This window comes from Anguilla anguilla, chromosome 11 (assembly GCF_013347855.1).
Source record: "Anguilla anguilla isolate fAngAng1 chromosome 11, fAngAng1.pri, whole genome shotgun sequence".
Lineage (NCBI taxonomy): Eukaryota > Metazoa > Chordata > Actinopteri > Anguilliformes > Anguillidae > Anguilla > Anguilla anguilla.
The window spans coordinates 29,298,887-29,309,593 of NC_049211.1; the positions used below are offsets into that span (position 1 = coordinate 29,298,887).

The window sequence follows — 10,707 nt, forward strand, 5'->3', positions numbered from 1 at the left end:
AAAAATGATTAACTTGCACACCGTATATTTTAAAAACATTTCATGGCATGCAGTGCGCTGTCAATCATCTAGGAAAAATGTAGAATTTCAAGCTTTAAGCAAAGGATTTAATAAAATGTCAAAAACGTCAAAACTGGAAAGAAGGACTCGCTGCCTGAGAAAAGTAAACGCACTTCAGGCATTTTTCTCCCATAATGCAGTATCACTCTATTCCAAGCTATCCCCAAATTTAAGCAACTGACAAAATGTGCACAGTGTCACAAACAAGCCTTTTATTCAGGTAGGAGCTGCAGTCTTCACATCATTATAAACTGAAGCTTGTAGAATGGTAGGGAAAAGGGTACTTTTCAGAAATAAATATACTGCTGGTGAAATAAAAATGTAAATATGTGCCCCCGTTTCCTCAACAGAACAATTATTTTATTTTACCAGAAGAGAAAAAAATAAAAAAATAATAAATAAAATCTCCAAAAAAAGTGTTGGTGTGACGGTATAAGACAATACGGTGATTATCCCCCATCACATCTGCAAATTGAGTCACATGACGCATATCTCCGAGCCGCGCGTGCCCGCTTGATCGATGGGCTAGTCGGGTCCTTCTCATTTTCCCCGTGCGGCAAAGTAGCGAGCGCCCGAACGGCTCCTCTGCAGACCAGTCCCCGCGAATGAGCCTCTTCATTCATCACCGGGGCCTCTTTCCAAAATACCCGAGGACGCTGCGCTCCCAAATAAAACGGGGGATGAGAGCGGATGCTAAAATATTTAATGTGGATGCCGATGTCGCATGGGCTTCTAGTGAGACGCCGTACAGTACAAACAGGAAAGACTCTCTTACAAATCCCCAAAGTGGATTCGGCATAGTTTTTATAACCACCGCTTTCAGCAGGGAAAACAAAAATAAGGCAGTAATACTGAGGAGACATTATAGCCATTATGGCTGAAAAGCACCTTAGCAGAAAAGAAAGTGCTATTTAAGATGTTTTTAAATCACACACACTGCACTGAATATTCTGGAAGACATCGTTTTATCCTTGCTCCTCGGGTTGTGCGAAACCTTAACAGAATTTTGTGCCTGGCTCCTTGTTTTTCAAAAGATCTTCTCCCCCCACCCATACAATTCCTTCCTCGATATCCAATATTAATCACGCAACCCCCAATTAGGTTTTTTGTGTGATTAAATTGGCTTTACTTGATATGTTGCGCCATTGCAGAATCATAATGATTAAACATATTTCTTTTTTCTTCTCCCTGATTTCAAAGCTATTAAAAAAATAATTGCCTTCTAAATTCATAAACATTTAATGCCATTTCATCTTTTTTTAAGCAATCAAGTCCTCAATTACCACCACCCATCATATCTCTGTTTTATAACGGGCAACTGACATTTGATGGTAAATGGGAAAAAGCACACAGCTCCGTCGTGATTTGAATATTCTGACACCGACTTGCCCTCTATTGTTGGAAATGAGCAGGCAATCACGGTTGCTCATCAGATGACTCCTAATGCAGTTAACGTATTCAGCTATAATTTCTCCTTGCATTTATAATTACTGTCATAGACCACACACCTCAGTGAACAGATTAAAGCCGTAAATTATTTAGGCCTTCGCTTTAGTGATGGAACCTTGATTTATCTGGCGAGCCATTATGTTTTAGAGTATCAACTATTTTAAATGGAGGCCAGCGGATGATTTAGGAAAGGGACGAGGCGCGGTGACAAAAGGGACGCCGCGTTCCCCTCATTTGTGTTTTTTAATTAAAACGGAATTCCGGGCTCTGAATTGGCGCATCAAAAAAAAAAAAAAAGAAGAAAAAAGGATGAAAAGGAAAAAAGTGCAGCGAGGAAGATATCGCACCACGTTTACTTCAAATGCTTTTGAGTGAAGATTTGTGGAGATGGGTTTTTGTTGTTGATCCCTCTCTCTGCCAGGAAGTGCCCGCTGCACCGCATTTTTAACCTTGTGTTATTGGCCGTGCTACCTCTGCCTTCCTGTGGGAACTGACCCCCCCCACCACTCCCCTTCAGACAGAACTGTAAGCGGCCTAGCGTAGCCTCTTAGCCAAAGACGTCTGACCCCTGTAATTTCAGTCAAATATCATTCGGCCGCCTTCGATCTTCAAATCAAATATTAATGTTCTAGATTACATTAAGTCTTCAAATCAAATATTAATATAAAAACCTTAAACACATCAAGCTGTCTGGAAGTTCGCTTATTTCAAACTAACCCTAACACATCGCTGGAACGCTCAACTGGTAGTCATTCCCTTCCACATTAGCTTATTGCAAACTAGTCATCATAATGCCCCTCATTTCAATGCAGCTGCTGTTTTTCCATGATACTGGAATAAAATATTATTTTATATAAAATATTTTTAGAAGAGACAAAATGTTCTTACTTTTCAGCAATTCACATTTACATTATATCAATGCTGGAAATAATTGTTGAAACAAATGTTTCAAATTAGGTTTCAAAACGTGAATAATGCAAGACATCAAGTAAGGGCGTTCGATGAAGGCTTTCCTGATGCTAATACTGTTTTCCCCAAAAACCAATACATTATTTCCCCATACATTTAGTCTAATGAAATGAGTTTTTAAGACACTATAAACAATGAGCATCATGAAACAAATGGCAGCTGCAATTAATGCTACAGTTAGCCTACAATTTAAGAAGCTGAAATTCATGTGTGCTTGTATTGCCCCCACCCCCTCCCCAATTACACTGGGAACATAGTGTCAAAGTTAGATTCGTTTTCTTTTTCTTAATTTAAAATAACCTTTTCAGGTGTCTAATTTTGCCAGACAAAAAACACCCAAAAATTCTTAATAGGTCAGTATGTTATGCAAAGCCAAAAAATATAATAAGTCTGAGATCACACCTCTATTTTGAACAAAAATGGAATTTGCTCAAACTTTTCTTTAAGCACTAAATATAATGACCTCTCGGGAGCCGAACCATCATTGAAACTGACAGCTTGTCTTTCTAACATGTACCTGCATGACTTTCATGCAAACACAGAAATCACTTTAAAAGTTGTGTGAACAGAAATGCATGACACATACTGAATACTTCAAAAATCTCTAATCTGACAAATGCAATCTGTCTATTCCTTCAAACTTTGTGCATCAGATTGTCAAAACTGCGCTTGAAAACTGTCATTTCTCTGCCTAATTAAGCACCAGTCCTGCAAAATGGTTGCGAGTATCTAGACAACGGCAGATTTCCAGCCAGAAGGAAACCAAAACGTTAAATAAGGCAAAGAAACCGGACTGACTTGGAATCACAAAGAATGAAAATTCGGAAGCCAGGAGGCTACGAGTCATACAATATAAAACAAAACCTAAAATATAAGAAGCAAATTTACACTGCTGCTAACTGGCATATTTGTTTATTATGAATGTAGTACTTGTACAGGGCAACTCAAATTGCAGGGACACGGGGACAATAATGTAACATCTGCTGAAAGACTATGAATACAAAATGAAAGTAATTTGCTTTCAAAGTACCATCTTTACAGACAAAAAAAGAACAAACAATTAAACATAAAACAAACACATGTTTCTGGCTCCCCGGCAGATCATTTAGACTCTCTTATGGAAAGATCACGATTTCAACGTGACATATGCAACTAAAGATTCAGCCATTCAGAAAAATCCGGATTGAGCCAGAAGCTTCCGACAAAAACTCCACTTATGGCCTTTCAACGCAACAGAAACCCCACTAATGGAAAAAAAATGTACTCTTAAGACATTCTGTTTTGACCAACCCATATTTTTCAAGGTTCATAAACTTTGAAGAGATCAAGCCAGAAGAACAATAAAACCATTGTTAATAATTGTTCGGTTTAAATAGAATTTTTTATTTTTTATAAACTGTTATTATTCTTGACTTTTTGTCAAAATGAACAATGTCTGGCAGTGTGCCATCCCAGCTGACAGAAAAGGTGGCCATCTTATAACACTGATAGAACATTTCTGTAACATTGAGAGAACATTTTGCGCTCGCTGGGATGATGCAGGACCTAAACTGCTCGAGGTTTGCCTCGGCTGTGAATAATTCACAACGCAAAAATAAGGTTATTAATTGACCCCGGAAAAAGCCTATCTGTTGAGGAAATTAATAATGTAATGCGAGTTACACGCGCATATTTTTGCAGCGCGCAAAACAAATCCGTATCTGCATTGCGTCAAGCTTCACGCGGAAACCAGCGGCTTTTCGCGGTCTTTGGAACGGGTTTCGAGGCGCTAAAGGGAAGATTAATACGGTGAATTTGGAGCCAAGCGTTCCCGCTCTTTGCTCGATTGTTGTGTCTGCTCCAGCGCTCTCAGAATGAACAGCATGCCGGAACGCCGCGGCTAACAATAAGGGCGAAATGCCACACCTGTTCCCCTACCGCACAGCCTCATATCCGCAAGGTTAATTGTTCAAATGAAGGGCATTTAGCTAGACTGACCTTCTGTGCCAGATATCAATTATACCCAGGTCAATAAAGAAAGGGATTTGCATAGCAGATTGTGCTCCAAACCAGAAAAAGCTGAAGAATAATTCCACATTCACGCTTTGTCCTTTTTTCCCCCCCTATGGCTTTATCTGCCATTGTTCTGTCACAGAAAAAAAAACAACAGCTTAGTTTTATCTTTCCGCAGTAACCATCATCATTATATAAATATCATTTCAATGTAATTTCTTTTTTTAATGTGTACTAATGGACATGAGTAATGAAGAAATATGAACATTGGGCATATAATAACAACAATAATAATAATAATAATAATAATAATAATAATAATATTATTATTATTATTATTATTATTATTATTGTTATTATTAATAATAATAAGAATAATAATAATGCGATTATTATCTGATGAACTGTCAGATAAGCGGGGGTAGTTGACAGACCATTTATTTTATGCTTCATGTTTATTCATTTCAGGTGTTTCCATATTAATACAGTTAATCTAATATATTACACGTCCGCCTTAATTACAGCCTTTCTTCCTGCGCAGCCCGATCTGACGCACTCTGTGCACTGGGCATGATTAAAACGTGCCTGGTCGCCGCTCGCCCAATAATTCCGCAGTTCATCCACGTCGCTCAAGGTAGCATTATTACTCCGTCTTCCGGAAGACAGACAGGAAGATAAATGCCAGATAGACACGGGTGCAGACGCACAAGCGCTCGCTCTCTCTCGCACACACACACACACACACACACACACACACATACACAGACAGACAGACACACACACACACACACACACACACACACACATACACAGACAGACACACACACACAGACACACACACACACACACACTCACAGACAGACACACTCACACACATACACAGACATACAGACAGACACACACGCACACACACACACACACACAGACACACACACGCACGCACGCATGCAGGCTGCACGAGACACAAACACTAGTTGAATTCTGAAAAAGGGGGCAACGTTTCATTAGTTTTCATCATCAGCATTTTTCCCGGGCCCTAAAAAAAGATGAAGGGAAAAATAAATAAATAAAAACCTCGCTAACGTCAAGACAGAAATCCGCTCCTGTCCAAAGTCGTCCCGTATTTGTTTAAGAAATTATTTCTGCCTCCCCGTGCAGCCGATCAGCAGTAGCAGCCTGTCTATACCGTTATATATATTATGTCTGTCTGTAAAATTGTTTTGAAACATTTAAACCATTTTAGGCTCCATAAATGTCATAATTCCCATTATTTATAGTCTGATGGATTCAAAACATCAGAACGGCTTACGTTCTGCACACAGGCCTAGCTCGGAGTTTCTTTTTTAAAACGTACTAATAGCTTAGTAGGGAAATCAAATTATGCACATAAGTATGCTTGCATAGCAGAGGCGGCACTAAAAACCGAACTTAGCAACATCGACGCCAGCTCGCATTTGCAAATCCTCTGTCAATCTGTCATTAAACATGTTATCAAATAATGATAAGTGTATGCTTTCTTGCCTGCACTGGCGTGCTTCTTCCTGATGCTGATGTGCCATAATGGGGCAAATGCGCACTGAAATTTGCCTGCTTGAGTACACACAAAACAGTCTCTATCCGCTTACTTTGTTTCCCCCCGTGGCCCAACACAAAAGTGTTCTCCACTGCATCCGAGAATTGGAAAGAAACGAGAGAGAAGATGAAGAAGGGGGGGAAGGGGGGGAAGATGCTCATCGCATGTAATAAACACATCTCATTTGTTTCCGGAATTACCCCGGACTAATTACCTGTGAAAGTCAAGGAACTGGAACGCAGTCCCTCTCCACCTCAAAACCGCATTCCTGAAAGGGCCAATCGCCTCGCGTGATCTAGCTGGCTTTTTTTTTGCTTTGTTTTTCATTTTAATGTCTTTTGTTCTACGAGTGGGCAAAGTACAAACAAGGATCGTCGCAACAGAGAAACAAAAATCTGAGGAGCATCAAGCCGTCTGCTGTACTGAACAGCGTATAATCCTGACTAAACCATCAGCAGCAGAAGCAGGAAGAAATAATTATCTCCTGTCACATTAATTTTACTAAAAGTCATCAAGAATTTAAATCATATTACTCCAAATAACACAAGAATTTGGAGGTGTGTGTGTGCGTGTGCATATAGATATACACACACACACACCCATGCGCATTCACACATACACAATCACACAAAAATACCTCCAAATTGTTATTTTTACCCTGAAACAGCGTAAGGGTGTGTACAAATCAAACGTGCCAATGAGAGCCTAATCTTTGAGAGGAGCACTTATTCGGGCCTCAAATATGCACATTAGGTTCTAAAGCGCAGAAACACAAATATCCAGCACAAATATGGATGACCTTTTAATATTCATGAGGAAAATCACTCCGCGTCCTGGCTGTGAACACACAAAAGGGAACACTGTCCACACATATGACACATATTCTCTTCTAAACATGGTTTTGCCATAACGTTTTGGTTTATGCTCCTACAAGAAAAAAGCTTTGAAGAAAAAATAAATAAGACTTCATATGGGATGAAAAATGGCTTGATATGTGGAATCAGCACCAGCAGTTTCTCAGAGACACCCAAGTCCTAAGATTAGCTGAACAAAGGCTTGCTTTGGACTCACAGCTTATGACACACGTCATAAAAAATATTTTAAGGTTACAGTGTTAAGACTGACGCGTTATACTGTATATTAGCTACATTCATGTAAAACACCTGAAATATTAATAAACAAAATGCATAAATCAAAGGTCTTGCAGCACATCCGGTAAAATCATATGCGTATTAGCCTACTTAATATATTACATTAGTTGCTTCAGATGTGGTAAGACACCACTGTATCCTATATGATGTCCCCTCTTCACTTAAACAGGCCATGGCTATGAAACACTGGGAGTCTTCCTAGGAGACTTCAATGCTTGCCTCAAAAACATCTCTCAATTTTCATTCCCCATTTTAATCTCCCACGCAACTCAGTGTCTTCTGAACCCTCCACCCACCCACCACGCAAACATTCCACGCCCAAACAGTATCCTGTCTAACCTACCCCAAGCCACAACCCCTTAAAATCTCCCCTATATGTTCTCTTTCCTGAACCTTCTTTCTCCACAGAATGGAGAAACCCAGCTTTGGGAAGACTTGGTCTCTCACTGGGCACAAGCAGCCTCTCTCTCCTCCTCCTCAGCATCCTGTTTAATGGTCTTTCACAGCACGGACAGTGTGATCCATACGATCCTACCACTGCTAACCTTGTGGGTCTCAGGAAACACTGACCTTACTCCCCACCTACCAGGCAGACTGCTCTTGATATCCTGTGTAGACTTGGCCCCTTTGAGAGTCACTGGCCAGTTACTGGTCTCCTTAAACAACAGATCCCTTCGGTCAGAGTAGATGTGAACTTTATTACGAACTCAAAAGTAGCTCTTTCCATCAACACAAATTTTCCTGACTTCAGAATAGGTTCCCAATTTAACAAATAACTGGGCAGTACACCGACTACTTGTTGGCCAGGAGCTGAAAGAGCGCTAAAAAAGCCATTGCCCCGTTTCATTTACAGCTGATCAAACATACATTTCCTATAGTTGCTACATACAGTTTGTATACACTTTAGAAAAGCATTCGTATTAAATACTTTCATCATATGTATTTGTTTTACAAAAGCTGTAGTGTACAGTACAGTACATCAACACTTACACAACACAACCGCTGACACCAAAAGGAACTTCATGTGGTTCCTACCTTGCTTGAGTTTCATTTTCTGCCTTGGTGCTATTATAAAGTCCTTTGTTGGAAAAATACTAGTTTTCACAAGTTTAATCTCATACTGACATACTATGCTGACATATAACTTTTGATTTTAAAATGTAGTATGGTGACTGAAAGCAAGCTCCTTTTTTGTAGTAAATAATAGGACTTATTAAAAGCCGATTGGTTAATGCAGGAAATACAAAAGACTGGCGGAAAACGTACCTGCTGTCTTGGCGACCGCTGCCTCTAGCTGCCTCCTTCACTCGCCTTATTTGTTTCTTCCTCCTCTCATTTGAAGGCACTGCAATTGTATGCAATGACTAGGTGTTGACCAACTGCAAGAGAAAATGAATCATATAAAAAATGTAATATACCATGTAAAACCCAAGACAATTCCAAGTATTATTCATTTCTTAGCTAAAGTATATTTACTGATACATTAAAAAAAAACATACCAGTAAACTCACTCATGTGCTCGTAGAGTAAGACATGAGTCATTAATTCATACTAGCAATTGAATGTAACACATCCAACTTTAGCTACGTACAAGTCATAACTACAAATAGTTTGGTGTTCGTTAGTGAGTCCGTAATAGCGAGCCTCCGAGTTGTCTACACGCTACCCTGGGCTTGGTGCCATCCAACCGTTTTGCTAGCAAGTAAGCTTATAGGCCTGTGTTCCCCAGCAATGTTCATCCGCACCCAGCAACTTAATTTAGGACTACAGCTACAGTATTTCAAGTTCAGGTTTCAAGCTGAGTGTCATAAAAAAGGGAATTCATACAGGGGAATCATTTTCTGCCCTTGAAAATAATGTCCACTTGCTCTTTAGTCGTGGGTCGTGGCTTCATACTAATAACGTCAAATTAAAACACAGTGAAAGCTATTAAACAGGGAAACCTTCAACAAAGGGTTTCTTTGGTTTTTATATTAATTATGCATTTTCCTAATTTCCTTAAACTAACAAGATTAACTTTATAGCTATCAATTAGCTGGCTCACAACACTGCTTAACTTTTCGCTAAACCGATTTCACTTGAAAACATAATAGCGAACTGTGGGCATTCAACAAAAAGCAATTAGGTGAACTACCTAGCTAGCTAGTAGCAAGACCATGACTTTGACATGGTGGATGACTGGTAGTTTACAAACTAACCTCATTTGCTGTCGTAGCTAAAATTTATGTTGGTAAATTTCCAAACCCAAAACATCACACAACCTCGCTAGTAGCTTTCGATGGAAACTCCTTCCCCGCGAGCGGTTGCAAAGTTCTCACAGCCTTTGAGTTTGCGCGCAGTGTTGGCAACACTGAACATAGTGTGACATGAAGCTGCCTATTGTAGCATCCAAAATGTCAAGCATTTAATTTGCTAGTTGAACGAAACCGTTTTGATCATAGACATATACGTCCATGGTTTTGATATCAAAGATTTGTGCTTTACTTCCTTCCTCATTCATTTTGAGAAACAAGTTGCGTCATCAGACACATTACCATTGGCATGACAGTACCGACTAGAGGCACCACGGTCTTTCAACCCAGTGGGTTTTCAAGCCTAGCATTTTGCAATTAAAACAACACTAGTTCATAGTAAAGCAGCAACAGTGACATGTTAACTTGAGTAGTTTCGGCATAAGTGAGACATTAGTTAAATTTGGGCAAATACGATTCTGGGTATGTTGATCTTTAAATATAAACAACCATTAAATTAATTTGGTCTTGAACTGTTGATAGGGGTCCTTTATCAGTAATAGTACTTTTGAGTCTGAGGTCACAATCATGGATGGGGTGAAACCCAATGCATGGTCTGGTCCACTGTGGTCTGGTCTAAAGAATTACATGGTAAGCCCATTGACAAATCATCTGTCACAAATAAGAATGTGTTAGCTAAAGTGTAACATTTGTATTCAGGTAAATTGGGACACCCATTTAAGTTTAAATCACCTTTGAACCTTAAGTTTATCAGCTGCTATAGGCATATTACAGTTATGATGGTATCACAAGCATTTTGATCTTGGTTTTGGGTTTTCAAAAAAAAGTTTCATCCATGCTTGCACCCACACCAAAACAGGCATACTCAATGTCCTATTACACTAAAAGAAAATGCAGTATAGACTGTCAAAAGGTGTTTATTCAATATTGTTGCAATATTTTATATAATTAGTACAATATACAAGATGGGATATTTGAAGATGAAGGCATCATATATGAAGACTGTGTGTAGAGGAAGCTTGCACACATGGCACACACACAGACATGCACAATTTTATTAGGTTGTTGAACTGTTGATGATGGCCTTACTATCTCCTGCTACCAAGTTGACTAGTCTAAACCAAAATAAATTAACTGCCTAATTAGCTGAAATGAAACATTGTCAGTTATTATTAACATTATTTAATTGTAAATTATTCCAGTATATTTTTATCATTTGAAACACATACCCATGCAGGCACACATACGCATATACACGCAC

General features: G+C 39.2%; 1 long non-coding RNA gene across 2 annotated transcripts in view; it reads right to left on the reverse strand.

Moving 5' to 3' along the window:
* LOC118208056 overlaps positions 1–9,621 on the reverse strand; it is a 148,306-nt gene extending 138,685 nt beyond the window's left edge. For both annotated transcript variants that reach the window (XR_004761499.1, XR_004761500.1), the window contains exons 1-2: positions 9,393–9,621; positions 8,461–8,573 (exon numbers count right to left, since the gene is read on the reverse strand). This is a non-coding gene — a long non-coding RNA (uncharacterized LOC118208056). The remainder of the gene's footprint in view (positions 1–8,460; positions 8,574–9,392) is intronic.
* Between the last annotated feature and the right edge of the window lie 1,086 nt (positions 9,622–10,707).